Raw genomic sequence first — 15,843 nt, 5'->3', positions numbered from 1 at the left:
TTCCGAGGAGATTCAGAAGCAACCAAAGGCAGACTTGCCCACCCAGGGCCACAGCTCATTAACGGGTTTTATATTCAAGTGAAGTCAACAGGAAAATACTACCACTCTTCTCCTGCGAAATGAAAGAATGTGAGTGATCAAGCATCATTAAAATAAAGAGAAGCTAAAAATAGGTCTCCGTGACCAAACAGCCACTTGCAACCTGAAACACACACTTGACCATGTCTTATGCTGTAAAGCACAACAGGCAAAGAGAATTCATTATTGTGGTCTGCCAGTTCTCCACATCGTCACCAGTCAGGCTGAGCCCCAGCCTGGATGGACAAGTACAAATGAGATTGACAGGATTCACTTGTTTAGAAAAAAGCAGCCTGGAAGAGAAGGAAGGGAGGGGTGCTTGCAGGCCTTACCCAAGTTTTAGCTTTATTAGCCATGTGGCTTTAGATGAATAATTTAGTCTCCAGGAGCCTTTCACTTCACGTATAAGTGAGATTAAAAACTATTTCATTGCCTTCTTCACTGTATATAAAAGTATGTTGTGAACTGGTTGGTTCTATAGAATTGACAGCTTTCTTACTCTATATAATTTATGAAAATAAAATCAGATTATTTTCAGGATGTCCACAGCTAATATCCTTCAACCATCCAACCTGGGTGAAGCCTGTTAGCAGAGACTCATGAAAGTCAGCCAGCAGGTGTGAGGAGATCACTCTGGATGTGTTTTCTCTAACCCGATGTCCGTTTAGGCTTAACTGACCACACCAAACTGTAGGTCTTGAATTATCATGCTCCTTTGGAACTATAAGAGAATTTAAACTTCATTACGGATATAATAATTTAAAACTAATTTTTATCATCATCAATCTTCCCCAAATGATAAATAAGCAAATGTTTTCTCTAATTCAGGATACATTTTAGGATCACATATTTCAGCTGGTGGTTGTGGAACCACACTCCAGCACACTCTAAGCCTCAGCTGGGTGATGGGTTGATGAGACCAAAGAAAAGACCCCCCAGACAGCAAGGGAGACATAGGTTAATCGGAGGAGTTTACATATAAGGACTCCAGGTGCAACTGACTAGACAAGGCATCAATCCTGGGATCTAAGTGCAGCAAGTTTTAATATCAACTTAACCTAGTAACTCTCAGTGCCCCTTCCCTCTCCTTGAATGACCAGCATTTCCAAGGAGAGAAAAGCCTGCCACCTGGACACGCTGTTAGAAGGGAGATGCTCTGGGCTGGCCACCTGAGGAGCCTGATCTTGAACACTGAACAACATGTTCTTCTTCACATTACGCTTGATGGGAATAGAGATGGAGGACAGGGTTTTTACATTTTCAAGATAGTGATTAACAGGGGCCTTTAGGATATATTTGTACAGACTCGTTTTCTACCATATGCCACAGAGTTGTCACATCTCTTAACTCATTCCCCCCAACTTTTCACTGTGGAGTTCAGATATACAGAAAAGTTGAAAAGATAGTACAATGGTCACCAATGTACACATCATGCAGATTCCAACTTTGTTTATATTTTGCCATGCTTATCATGTATATGTTAGGTACCATACTTTTTTGATGAGCTCTTTGAAAGGAAACTTTGGATGCCATGATATTTTATCCCTAAATACTTCAGCCATGCATCTTCTAAAAAAGTTATTTTCCTATTAAACTGCAATATCATTATCATGCTAGAACACTAACATTTTTCCTAATATTCCATATTAAATTTCCTCAAACACAAAATGCCTTTTATACCTTTTTATATCTTTTTTACATTCCTAATTTTGCATAAAATTATACCTTTTACACTAAAAAAAGAAAAAAAATTCCAAGGGTCCAACCAGAGTTTACATATTTCTTTTTGTTTTTGTTTTTGTTTTTGTTTTGTTTGGTTGGTTGGTTGGGTTTTGGGGTTTTTTTTTTTTTTTACTTTAGAATGGCAGCCCCCACCTTACTTTTTTTTTTTAATGACATTGACTTCTTGAACTATTCAGGCCAGAGGTTCTTATAAACTGGAAGTAAAAGATTTATTTAGGTTCAGGCAATTTTGGTGGACATTAGGGTAGGTTACTTCACTCTAAGTAATTTAAGGTTGATCCCTTGGTTAAGGGGGTAACCTCCTGATAGCTGTACTGTAAAGGTACATTTTCTCCTTTGTATGATGTGAGTATTCTACCTGTAACAACTTTTCCATGCTATTTTAGGCTTACCCCAATAATCCATTGCCTCATCCAGTTATTGAATGGAGGGTTGCATAACGTTGATTTCTAATTCTTTCTTCTGTATTTATTAGCTGTCTTTTTTTTTTTTGTATAAAAAAAAGGAAAAAAAGCTATTATCCATTTGAACTGAAATATCTTTCCTCTGCAAAAGACAAAGTAAATGATTAATTCCTTCCTTTTAATTAGCAATTTTCAGAGTAAAGATTTAGTGGGAGATTTACCACCAAGGGTGGCAAATGAGTTTTATTCTTTTGATTAGAGACTATTGGGTTCATAGATTTTAATTTGTTCAATGCTTTACAACCAATTAGAGTCATTATTCTTTTTGATATTCAAATTATCACAAATTTGGCTAGTGGGAATCCCAGCAAGTTCCATTTTTGAGGGTTTTTTTTTTTTGTTTTTTTGTTTTTTTTCTGAAATGAGACATCCCAGGTTCAGTGGCTCCAGACTGACAATCACCTCCTATTCCAAGAAGTCCTGGTCCCTTTTGGTGGGGAAACTCAGTATGGTCCTCACTACTCGAGTGTTATTCCTTCATGAGCCATTTCAGTGAGCAGACCTAAGAAAGGCTCATTAAAAACTACAAATTTATATTGAAATTTCTAATCTCTTTCATCTTCTTCCAAATATTTTGTTCTGGAAATTTGGGCTCCTAATAACATTATCATGTTTACTTTTTTTCCCTAAAATACTTACAAAAGAGTCTCAAATTAACTAGACAAAAAAAACTAGAAGCAATGAAACCAATGAGTTCAGTTTTTCCCCTTAGAATATATCCCAATAAGTAAGTACTATCAGAGTGAAAGGAACTCAGAATTATTTTTTCCTCTGTGATTATGTTACCAGATTTATATATACTTTTTAAAATTTGTTTTTAGTAATGCATTTTGCTTCCTCTTTTAATTTATTCCAGTTTTGAATATATAAAACTTGTTTTGTTTTCTGTATTCCTTATTCATCCATATACATTATACTGAACCTTGGTTCCTTTCCCTCAAAAAATGTGTTCTAGAGGGATGCCTTAGTGGCTCAGTTGGTTAAACATCAAACTCTTGGCTTCATCTCAGTTCATGACCTCAGGGTCCTGAGATCAAGCCCCACATCGGACTCTACACTTAGAATAGAGTCTGCTTGAAAATCTCTCTCTCTCTCTTCTTCTTCCCATTTCCCTTCTCTTTCTCTCTCTCTCAAATAAATTAATTAATTAAAAAAAAAACCTGTGTTCTAGAGATCACTCAAAAGTAGTTCATAAGAATATTTTATTCTTTTTTTAGGACTTTGAGAATTTCATTCTGTGAATATTCCATGCTTTATTCAACCAGTAATTAACATTGGATTTATTTCTAGTCTTTAGCTCCTAAAAGTAATGCTTGTGATAGATATATAATGCATATATCTGGTGGTGTATTTTCAGGGTCAGCAGAAATAACTTTAAGCAAAGTCAAAAGATGACTGACAACTTGGGAGATAACAATTTCAGTGTACATTATGCATATAATTTTAGCCTCTGATATATAAAAATGGACCTCTTAAAAGCTGAAAATTAAAAGTAACTCCCCCCCAAAATTGATGAGAAGAAGTGGACAAAAATATGAATAAGTAATTCATAAGGAAAGAAAGACAAATGACCTTAAACATATTTTAAGATATTCAGTTTCCCTTATGATAAAAGAAATGGAAATTAAAATGTATATGTTTGACAATACAATCTTTGGAGAAGCTGTAAAAAAAAAGACTCTCATGTCTTGATAGTAAGAATGCAAAGGTATGCAACCCCTGTAAAGGGGAATTTGGAAAATTTTTAATCATTCTGAACCAATGCATGTTAGATATCCTTCATGTAAGTGATATCAAGTTGAGTTTTGTTTGGGGAACTCTCTAAAAGCCTTGTTATTGTATTAAGTGAATTAATCTCATTTGCATTATTGATAGAATTCATGAATATAGCCTCATTTCTATTCTATTATTTTATTTGAATATTTTTTATCAGCACTTTTTTTTTAATTTTACACCTAGCTTTTTTTTTTTTAATTTTTTATTTTTTATAAACATATATTTTTTGAGTGGGTTATATTTGTGTTTTTCACTATCATTTCTTTTTTTTTTAGAATTTGCTTTGCTTGGTGTTTTAAAACATACATATATTTGTTTAAATGACTTTAACTAATCACTTTGTATAATATCCTTTTTTTAATTCATCTTTTTTATTACTTAGTCTGATATTACTCCATTCGTTAGCATTGAATGGTATCTTTATTCTCTTGCACTGCCCAAGCACCATTCATGGGGTTTCTTATACTTTCCCTTTGCCTCTTTCCTTTCTTATCCCAGTTTTAAGTTGTGTTATTTCCTTTCTTCAAAAGCATATGGCATTTATTCCACCCTCAAAACCACTTTTGTTTTAGGTTTATATTTATTCGATACCCCACAGTTCTCTTGCGAATTTCCCCAGGGATCATTTAGTTGAACCAAGCTCATCCTCCAGTTAATTCATTGGCGAAGCCTTATGATTAGAATATTCTTGCCAATTTTAAACCAAATTTTCTATAGCCTTGATACTGTGAGTTGAATCTGCCTGGACATAAAATTCTTGGCTCTTTATTTTCTTTCCTGGATTTAAAATGTTGCTCCCATGTTTACTTTGTATATTGCTGTTGAAAAGTCTTATGCCAAATGGATTATTTCTTTTGAAGATTATTTGGATTTTTTGCTTGTTTTTGGTTTGGATGCACAGAGAACACTTACTTAAATTTACTTATCTTTTGATTTTACTGGGATATATCTCAGAACTGACCAATAGGTCTTACCTACTTGACTACATCTATTCAAATCTTATTTCATTTCTTTAATTATATTGAGAGAGTTTCTTTAAAAATCCTTTTAAATATTTGTTCTGTCATGGTTCTAGCCTTTGGCCCCTCCAAATATACATACCTTGGATCTTCTTTACCTATTTTCTCAATTAGTAACTTTTTATGTGATCCCTGTTATCTTTTCTCTTATGTTACATTTCAGCCCTTTTTACTGGACTCTTAGCTCCTTGATTGCATTGCTATTTTCTGTGCCACTTATTGGAATTTAATCTTAGGCTATTCTCCCCTGTTTGTCTAATTGATACATTAATAATTAATTTAATATGTTTGGTGTATATTATAATACATTCTTATCCTTTTCTTCATGTTTTTCTTGAGTTTGACCATCTCCTTGTTTACATCTTCCTGTTTTTTATTTCCATTTTGATTTATCCAATACATTTAATTTACAGTGTTGCATTATAGTTTTTTTAAAATGCCTTCTTTTGGTTGTAGCTAGTACTAGTGTTTTTGTCTCATGTTGTGTTTTCTTCTTACATAAATTCTACATGGTTATTAAATTCTCTATTTAAATTCATAATGAGTTTTTATTGGAATGGTAGGCATTACAATGGGAGAGGTTGGTATGACTTATTTGGTTTCTTAGTTTTAGAGCATCTTCTTCTGTTGTTATAATAAAGTACAATTTCTTTTAATTAAAAATCCCATCTTTTTGTTGATTTATTTCTGTATTCTTCTTAGTATCTTGTTTTACTTTGGATCTTAATGACCTTTCCCTCTTTCTTTACCACCATCCCTTCAAAAGGTACTTCTCCTTTCCAAGGCAGCTCCTTTTTCTACAGAAATAGTATCTTTTAGGACCACTCAATCTGCTCAATAATTCCAAATTTTTTCCCATTTCACTCCCTAGGAGCCAGTTACCAGATTGCAGAATTGTTCTTGAAGATTTTCAGACTCAGGATATGACCCTTTCCTTTCAGGAATGAACTCTGGTTGGTGTTCTCTGTTCTATTAGTAGAACCTCACCAAACTCTCCTATCTTCCACACAATTACTGCTTTTTTCCAAACGGGCTCCAGAAATCACTCTGATGGTTTAGGCCATTCAGTCTTCTTCTTACAATGTGAATTTAATTTCCCTCTATTCTTTTCTCTTAGTTAGAGTGTAGTCATGGGATATGGCTTTATTGAAATTATAGGGAGAGATTATAATTTAGTCTTCTGCCATCATACTCATGAATCTATACTCCAGAGTCTCTTTTAGTGTAGCTCAAACTCTCTCTTTTTTTTTGAAACAACACTTAGCTGTTGAAGAAACCAGAGCAGCTGTCATGAAGAAAGCAAATACTTTATGGAATGATCTGATTCTTTTAATTGTTTTGTTTGGCTTTTTTCTGAATCACAATAAGAAAATTTCTTAGGGCCCTTTATATCACTGTATTAATAGCTTCACACCTTCTCCCTTATAGTCTGCTAGTAGCAAAAAATAATTCCTTCACTTTTTTATACAGAGAAGCTTAACACTTTTTTGGCTATGGTCTCATTTATAGTTATGTCCTGGGATCTCAACTTTTGCATACATGGGCTTATTATAAATATATTATAAATCCTAAGAAGAGTCAGTTCTCTTCATGAGATAATTTTGGTAGCAGCTTCTTAATAATAATAATAGTTAACATTTATTGTTATATTTCATTGTTCTTGGTGGTGGAGGTGGTAGTAGTAACTATTGTTAGTGCGAAGCCTATCCAGCTGCTTTACATATTCCTAACACCTCTATCAAATAAGTTCCATTACATCTCTTAATAAATTTAAAAAAAAGCTGAAGCACAAAAAAAGTTAAGAAAATTGTGCAAGGTTATATAGGAAGTTAAATGGGAGGAATGGGGCAAGGTTTAATTTTAGGCATTGTGGTTTTCTAACTCTTCCCAACTTAGCCACTGACATGTACTCCCTCTTCATCATATTCTCTTTGTTATACAAGGATTACAAATCACTTTTTAGGATATGTATATGTGCTGAGAGGGGAAGGATATAACAGACATATACCAAACAGACTTAAGCAAAAAAACTTTCAAGATCACTTGTGTATTAGTAGAAGTTTTAAAAAAAATTATCTTTAGGGGTGCCAGGGTGGCTCAGATGGTTAAGCATCTGCCCTTGGCTCAGGTCATGATCTCAGGGTCCTGGGATCAAGCCCCACATCAGGTTCCCAGCTCAGTGGGGAGTCAGCTTCTCCCTCTCCCCCAGCTTGTATTCTGTCTTTCTCTCTCTCTCAAAAGAATAAATAAAATCTTTTAAAAAGTTACCTTTAATGATTTGGGTACAAAGGTACTATAAGATGATATGGCTAATATTCTTTAAGCAGAGATATAAATTAAAAACTTAAGTTTAAAATGATGATACTAAAAGTCTAAGCCAGGGAAAAAGAACAGACAATAAAATTTTAACGAACTAAAGAAGATAAAATATAAAGATAATTAACAATCAGAGAAGCCTGTGGACCCAGGTGGTCTGTGAGATTGCAGATAGTTTTGTGAGGCCCATGTGACATTTTCCAGTGTCTCATTGGAAACCATATCAGAGTGAGAAGGTTAGCACTGAGAGCAGCTCTCTCTAGAGTTGTAGTTTTGAAAAAGGAAAGGGTTAAGGTAAAGACAGAAAGAGGCAGGGGGGCCCTGGCTGGGCTTGGAAACTATTCCTTGCAGACAGATGGGTTAAGCCTGAGTGACCAAGAGATAAGGAAACAGACCACTTGTCCCCGATGGCCCAGAGTGTTATTCTTTGGTGGCTACAGTGTACCATAGGAAACAACTAAACCTCACAGAGTCAAGGCATGAAAGGTGCTAACAATAGCCTGTGCTCAAACCAAGACGGCACAAGAAACTGAAGGCCATAAGTTTCCCAATTAGTTTTCAATAAAAGACTGCCACTAAAAGCCCTCAGTGGCAATCCACTCAGGACCCCTCTCGCTCCAGAGAGCTTTTTTCTGTCTCCAGGCTTAATAAAACTCTATCACTTTGTTCACTCTTCTTTGTCCACGAGATTCATTCTTCAACTCCATGAGAAAAGAATGCTACTGTTTCTGTAAGTTTCACCCAGTTGGACCAGGCAAATTACTTAAAAGTCTCTGTGCCTGAGTTTCCTAATCTGTAAACCAGTAAAAGAATAGTGTTTGCCTGAGGTGGAGGAATGGAGAGTTAATGCAGAACTCTCAAGAGCATAACTGGTCCTAATAAACAATCAGGGGTTGCCACCATCATTCTTAGAGTCCATTCAGTTTACCAGGAGGCCAACTCAACATTAAACTACTTTCATCTTTGGTTTCATGGTCCAGGAATCCACATCCCCTCAAATCCTGCTGTGCCCTGCTAAGGGAAAGTTGTAAAACAAAGCAGAAAAATAAAGAATGTTACAAGTACCCTCGGCTAAGGTCAGCATTGTCTCATAATTGAACTTAAACTTGCCAGCCCCTGGCTCTTTTTTCCCCAACCAAAAAATCCTCCTGTCTTTCTTCTACCCAGTTCTATTCTGTTTGTTTGCAGACTTTGCTCAAGACCCACGACACTTTCCAGCATCCCAGAGCCGTCATTGATCTCCATGTCCTGCTATGTCGACTCTCAGAACTTGTTGTATGTGGTCTAGAATCGAATAACACACTTTACTGTCTTTTCTCATCTTTTTTTTTTTAATGTGTATATTTCTGCTACCATTTCATATATGTCTATCTATTTTCTGCACCTGGAAAATAAACCCAGCGAGGTCAGAGACACTTCAAACTTGTTTACAGTCCCTCCAGCAGGGGTGAAATGCCACATACTTGTAGGTGTTTAGTAAATTGCATTTGTTTGTTCTTCTTTTTTTCCCCTAGTTTGAATAGAATCAGAAAAAGCTTGGAAACCTGGTACTCACCTGGCCTCCAATGTCTTCCTATTAGACTGAGTTCATCCCTTTTGCAGTTTTGCACTTCAGGACGTGTGACGTGTGAGGCCGAGATGGGGATGCTCTCTGAAGAGACAGTCTGAGAGTTTCTGCAAAATCAACAGGGTGAGAGTTATTTAGCAGCACATTTTTAAAAGATTTTATTTATTTATTTGACAGAGAGAGAAAAGTGGGGAGCAGAGAGGCTGATGTGGGGCTCGATTCCAGGACCCTGAGATCATGACCTGAGCTGAAGGCAAAGCCTTAACCCATTGAACCACACAGGTGCCCCCACACATTTTCTTTTTGAAACCACTGAAGGGAGTTGCTTCACTTTTGGGCCTGACTTTTGATGTCATTTGAGAACTAACTCACAACCCCATTCTTTTCAGGACACTGGTTTATCCTGGATCCTGAAAATGGTTTTGAGCTTCCAGGTGCCAGTTCTAGAGGACAGAAACTCTCGTCCTGCACACCTCTTACTTTGGCTCCCAGACAGTCAAAGAGAATTTCCTTAGACATGATTTTTTTTTGTTGTGGTTGCAGTTATTATTTACAAAGTAAGTTTTGTACAGAATGCACTGTGTTGTCCTTAAATAAGAAGCACATAAATCAAGCTCAGATTTTATAGTATTATAGTGTTATTGACAACCTATACTGTTATAGTGTTATTACAACCATTTGGTTGTAATAGCCAACTCTACCCATAATATGCCATTTGGTGGAAGAAAAAGTTGTCTGTGTGTGGGGGGGCACATACACATGCCTGGGGCTGGGGACCAGGGTGTATAGTAAAACTCAGAACTCAACATGTCTAGTTAGCAAGTTCAGGTTGTAGGTTTATTGACTCAAATGTACCAAGTTTCTCAAGTCTGTGCCCCAGTGCCAGCTCTGAGCTGATGTTATTCTTAAATAAAAGGAAACACTACAAGCCAGAAGCAAAATGTAACAGATTTGCCAGCTGTGAGCATACTGTTTACAGATTGAACTTGGGACCAAAACTGTTACATAGTATAATTTTTGACAACTCAAGAAAATATGTTCTGACAAACAAAGGTCTTATTAAAAAAATAAGCAGGTGCAAAGATCTCTCTTCTCAGTAGAGTGCTCTCCCAACCAGCTCAGCTTAGATTTGATTAGAGTAGAGAATGGTTTTCTTTACTGGGAACAGCAGGACTTAGACATATAAAAGTCATATATATATATATCCCCTCACATACACACACACATATACATATATATGTATAATCTTTATAGATGGATAGATGATAGGTAAATAGATCTTTATATGTACATATCTTTATATACATAAATAATCTTCATATAAATAATTACTTATAATTATATATATATATATATATATATATAATCTTCTATCTTTCTGGGAACCACAGCCTCATTTTAAATGCTGTCAGGGAAAATGATGAGGATTAAAAGCTTGATTATTTCCCATTGTCCTTGACTATGAATTATTTGTCAGTTTGGATAAATAGAATATATTTAGGCAGCTGAGCTGTACATGTCAGTAAGTATTTTTTTAAAGAAGCTGTAAATTGTATTTGCAATAATCTTGAACTTAGGGAGGCTATATAATAAAACTGGAAATGGATCCTAGAGCAATTATATGAATGATTCTGATAGTTTTCATCAATTATTTGGGTAGTTCATATATTGGTGGACATGTATTCAGTATATTAAAAACTAGTCCGGAGTGAAAATGTTGCTTTAGGAAATTGAACACAATCTTATTTATTACCTACTATAATATTGCTACTGAGTGAAGCAGAAGGAACACAAAAGTATATAAGATGCCACCTTTCTCTAAGTGATGCAGTGTCCGTTGGGTTATTTGTGCAAGTCCTCCACTCCACATTTCATATGCAGATCCTCCGTGACCTACCATGGGGTTAAGCCTGATAAACCCATCATAGGTTGACAGCACTGTAAGTTGAAAGTGCATCTAATACAGCTAACCTTGCAAACATCTCAGCTTAGTGGAGCTGACCTTAAACAAGCTCTGAGTACTTACATTAACCTGTCATTGGGCAAAATCACCTAACACAAAACCTGTTTTTTTAATAGTGCACTGACTCTCTCATGTAATGTATTGACTCCTGGCTGCCTGGGAGCTGCAGCCACGGCCCCCGCCCAGCATCACAGGAGAGAATCCCACTTCACATCACTAGCCCAGGAAAAGAGCCACATCCCAAATTCAAAACATGGTTCCTACTGAATATACAACACTTTTGCACCAGAGTGAAGTTGAAAAATCATAAATTGAACCATCGTAAATCAGGGAGCATCTGATTAACAGTCGACCATTTGACCATACCCAAGAGTAAATATTTAGAGAAGTCATAGAAGCATGTGATTTAAAGACAGTAGCCATCTTGATTGTTCAGTGACAAGGATTAAAGAGAGGAGGGAAAATGTACTGCTGTGCATAAAATTAAAGACATTCCTGTCTTCTATTCCTTCCTATACAGAGGTAAAACATCTTGAAGAGAGAAAAATGTATTTTTTAAGCTTTTATTTATTTGTGGGAAAGAGAGAACATGAGCACAAGCAGGGGAGCCACAGGCAGAGGGAGAAGCAGGCTCCCCACTGAGCATGGAGCCCAAGGCAGGACTCGATCCCAGGACCTTTGGATCATGACTTGAGCTGAAGGCAGATGCTTCACCAACTAAGCCACCCAAGCACCCCAGAAAAAAAGTTTATTGCCATCTTCATTATATGAGCTACTTGAATATGTCATTAAATAAACAAAGCCCTGGATCTACTTAAGAAATGACTTAGAATCACTAGTTATGTTTGAATAGGATCAGTGTCTTCCATATTACCTAGACATATATCAGACCATTGAAATTCAATATACATTTCCCAAAAACATTTTAATTCATAATCTCCCACTGGCTTTACTTTACTTTAGAAGTCCTATTAATTGTAGAGTTCCTTCAAGAATCAAAGAAACAAAAAACACAGTATTGGAGGATTTCTTTTTATCTTACTTTAATCAAGTAATGCAGTCTACAGATACTGGAAATTCTAAAAATTAAAACAAATGTAATACTTTAAAGTTTAAAAATTAACACCTAGGGTCACCTGGGTGGCTCAGTGGGTTAAAGCCTCTGCCTTCCGCTCAGGTAATGATCCCAGGGTCCTAGAATCGAGCCCTGCATTGGGCTCTCTGTTCGGCGGGGAGCCTGCTTCCCTTCCTCTCTCTCTGCCTGCCTCTCTGCCTACTTGTGATCTCTGTCTGTCAAATAAATAAATAAAATCTTAAAAAAAAATTAGCACCTAAAATTAAAAGTAAAAAATTAGGGGGGACGCATTTTCTTTCTTTCTTTCTTTCTTTCTTTCTTTCTTTCTTTCTTTCTTTCTTTCTTTCTTTTTTTAAATGGCTTTTTAAAAATTAACATATAATGTATTATTTGTTTCAGGAGTACAGGTCTGTGATTCATCAGTCTTACACAATTCACAGCACTCACCATAACACATACCTTCCCCAGTGTCCATCACCCAGCCACCCCATCCTACCCCCACCCCACTCCAGCAACCCTCAATTTGTTTCCTGAGATTAAGAGTCTCTTATGGTTTGTCTCCCTCATTGGTTTCATCTTGTTTCATTTTTCCCTTCCTCCCCCTATGATCTTCTGTCTTGTTTCTCATATCCTCAAATCAGTGAGATCATATGATAATTGTCCTTCTCTGGTTGACTTATTTCACTTAGCATAATACCCTCTAGTTCCATCCATGATGTTTCAAATGATAAGATTTTGGTTTTTTGATGGTTGCATAATATTCCTCTCTCTCTCTCTCTCTTTCTCTGTGTGTGTGTGTGTGTGATGTGTCTTCTTTATCCATTCACCTGTCAATGGACATCTAGACCCTTTCCATAGTTTGGCTATTGTGGACATCGCTGCTATAAACATTTGGGTGCACATGCCCCTTTAGATCACTACATTTGTATCTTTAGGGTAAATACAGTAGTGTGTTTGCTGCGGCATTTGGTAGCTCTATTTTCAACATTTTGAGGAACCTCCATACTGTTTTCCAGAGTGGTTGCACCAGTTTGTTTTCCCACCAACAGTGTAGGAGGGCTCCCCTTTCTCCACATCCTCACCAACATTTGTCGCTTCCTGGCTTGTTAATTTTAGCCATTCTGACTGGTGTGAGGTGATATCTTACTGTGGTTTTGATTTGTATTTCCCTGACGAAGAGGGATGTGGAGCACTTTTTCATGTATCTGTTGGCCATTTGGATGTCTTCTTTGCAAAAATGTCTGTTCATGTCTTTTGCCCATTTCTTGATTGGATTATTTGTTCTTTGGGTGTTGAGTTTGATAAGTTCTTTATAGATTTTGGATACTAGCCCATTATCTAATATATCATTTGCAAATATCTTCTCCCATTCTGTCAGTTGTCTTTTGATTTTGTTGACTGTTTCCTTTGCTGTGCAAAAGCTTTTGATCTTGATGAAGTCCCAATAGTTCATTTTTATCCTTGCTTCCCTTGACTTTGGTGATGTTTCTAGGAAGAAGTTGCTGTGGCTGAGATCAAAGAGGTTGCTGCCTGTGTTCTCCTCAAGGATTTTGATGGATTCCTGTTTCACATTGAGGTCTTTCATCCATTTTGAGTCTATTTTTATGCATGGTGTAAGGAAAAGGGGGTAGACACATTTTCTGAAGAGTCAGAAAATTCCAAGGATTGACAGTGTAGTGAGCTAATTATACATGATGTGAAGAGTAAGAAAATGCCCACCCTTCCTACCAATGAAGAAGTGTCATAAGATTTCAAAGGTTCAGGTTAAAACACTATTACAATGTATATCATATTTCACCTATAATTAATGTATTAGTTGACATTAATTAAGAAAACAGTTGTGTCTATCTTATGTAGTATGAGGTCACAAAACCAGCAGGCTTTGAAAGAAGTGGCTCATGGCATGCAATAATAAGCTTGAAACATTTTGCTCATATACATCATCTTGAAGATATAACTTCCTGTGTATTGTAGGTATTAATGCTTTGAAGTAATTGTATGACTTCTTTAAATGTATTCAATAGGATATAAATAGCATAGTAATTTGACACTCACCAACAACAATTTTAAATAAATTCATGAACAATATTATGTTTTATTTGTATACTTCAGTCATATTTCCAATTTACTTCTTCTACAACATGCCAATCTAATATGTTTATATTTGAAAGTGTTAATGGGCACCTATAATATCATATGTACTTTTTTCCTGTGATCCTAAGGCTCTATTGTGTTACAAAAAATTCATTTGGATTGAGTTTTATTATAATTATTATTATTATACAATTATTCAAAACAAATAAATGCAAAATACTTTTTAACCTAAAAATAAAATTGAAAATGTTTTTCTTAATGATATGGGTGGAAGGGGAAATTATGGTCTCTTGATTAGAAGGGATTTTAAATCATCCTTTTATTTGGTGCTTTTTAGACTTTTATTTATTTATTTGAGACAGAGAGTGTGAGTATGTGCAAGCATGGGCTGGAGAGAGGAAGTGGAAGAGGGAGAAGGAGGCTCCCTGCTGAGCAGGTTGGCCAACACAGGACTCCATCCCAGGGTCCTGGGATCATGACCTGAGGGGAAGGCAGCCACTTAACCAAGTGAGCCACCCATGTTCCCCTGGTGCCTTTTTTTTTTTTTTTTTAAGTATCTTTGGGAAATGGACCATAGTAAGAATCTGGATGGGTAAGATGAAAGGGGGAAAAATAAGATGGAATATGAAGAGAAATTTATACCCCAATTATAGATATTCTGGGAAAATCATATGGAAACTGAAATTCTGGAAATTGATTCACTTAATATTATTCATGTCAGGGGACCTCTAAGAGAGTTTTCATGCACTCTCAGAGATAAGAGCACCTCAGCTTGAACTGTTCGTGGAGGGTCCAATGTAGGAAAGCATTCTGGAGGTTTTTTGCTATGTGTGGTTAATATCAATTGAAGAGTATGTTAAATACAGAAAGATCAAGTAAGGAGAGTGGTGCTGAAGAGGAGGAAGGTCCACCAATGAAGAAGTCAACAATACCATAATTTTACCACATTTGACCCCAATTGCCACAACTTCCCTGCATGTTTACCAAAGATGTTATTTATTTACTTGAGAGAGAGCGCAAGAGAGAGAGAGCACAGGCAGAGAGTGGGGGAGAGGGAGAAGCAGACTCCCTTGCTGAGCAGGAAGCCCAGTGTGGGATGCAACCCCAGGACCCTAGGATCATGACCCAAGCTAAAGGCAGTCACTTAACCAACTGAGCCACCCAGGCACCCCTCCATTTTGTACTCTTAAGCAGGAAACAAATGAGTTTCTTGAAGTCCTTGAGAAGAGATTAAATGAAATAAACCCAAATATGAAAGAGGAAACATAAAATAAGGGAAAATTTACCTTTTAGGGAAATACTCTGGGAAATCTTTCGAGAATCATTTATTAGATTTAATGTTTGCTATCCAGCCTCAGCTAAAGGAATACCAGAGGGCTTCAAGTGAATCATCATTTATCTTATGTCTTGTCACAACTAGACTTAATTATCTTTCTGTCAATTATTTTAAAACCACTTTGCCCTCCAGCCTTGTATGTAAGTTCTGTTGGCAGGGTTACTCAACCCATTATTCCAAGTGTATTGATCCTATAACTCTTCAAACAATAAATTCCTTTTCTAATACCAGTCCAATCAAGGTTCAGAATTATAGACCATGATATCAGTTTCTGGGTATAGAAATTCATTACCATGATGAGCTTTTTGAAACTCAAGGCTAATTTCTCTAAATGGCTGTTAAAGATTCAACAGAAAATATTAAAGAGGGAACACACAGGAGGCACCAAGTCATATAGACAGCTAAATTAATA

This window comes from Mustela nivalis (genome assembly GCF_964662115.1).
Source record: "Mustela nivalis genome assembly, chromosome: 14".
Lineage (NCBI taxonomy): Eukaryota > Metazoa > Chordata > Mammalia > Carnivora > Mustelidae > Mustela > Mustela nivalis.
The sequence above is the reverse complement of the archived record's forward strand: the minus strand, read 5'-3'. Positions refer to the sequence as shown.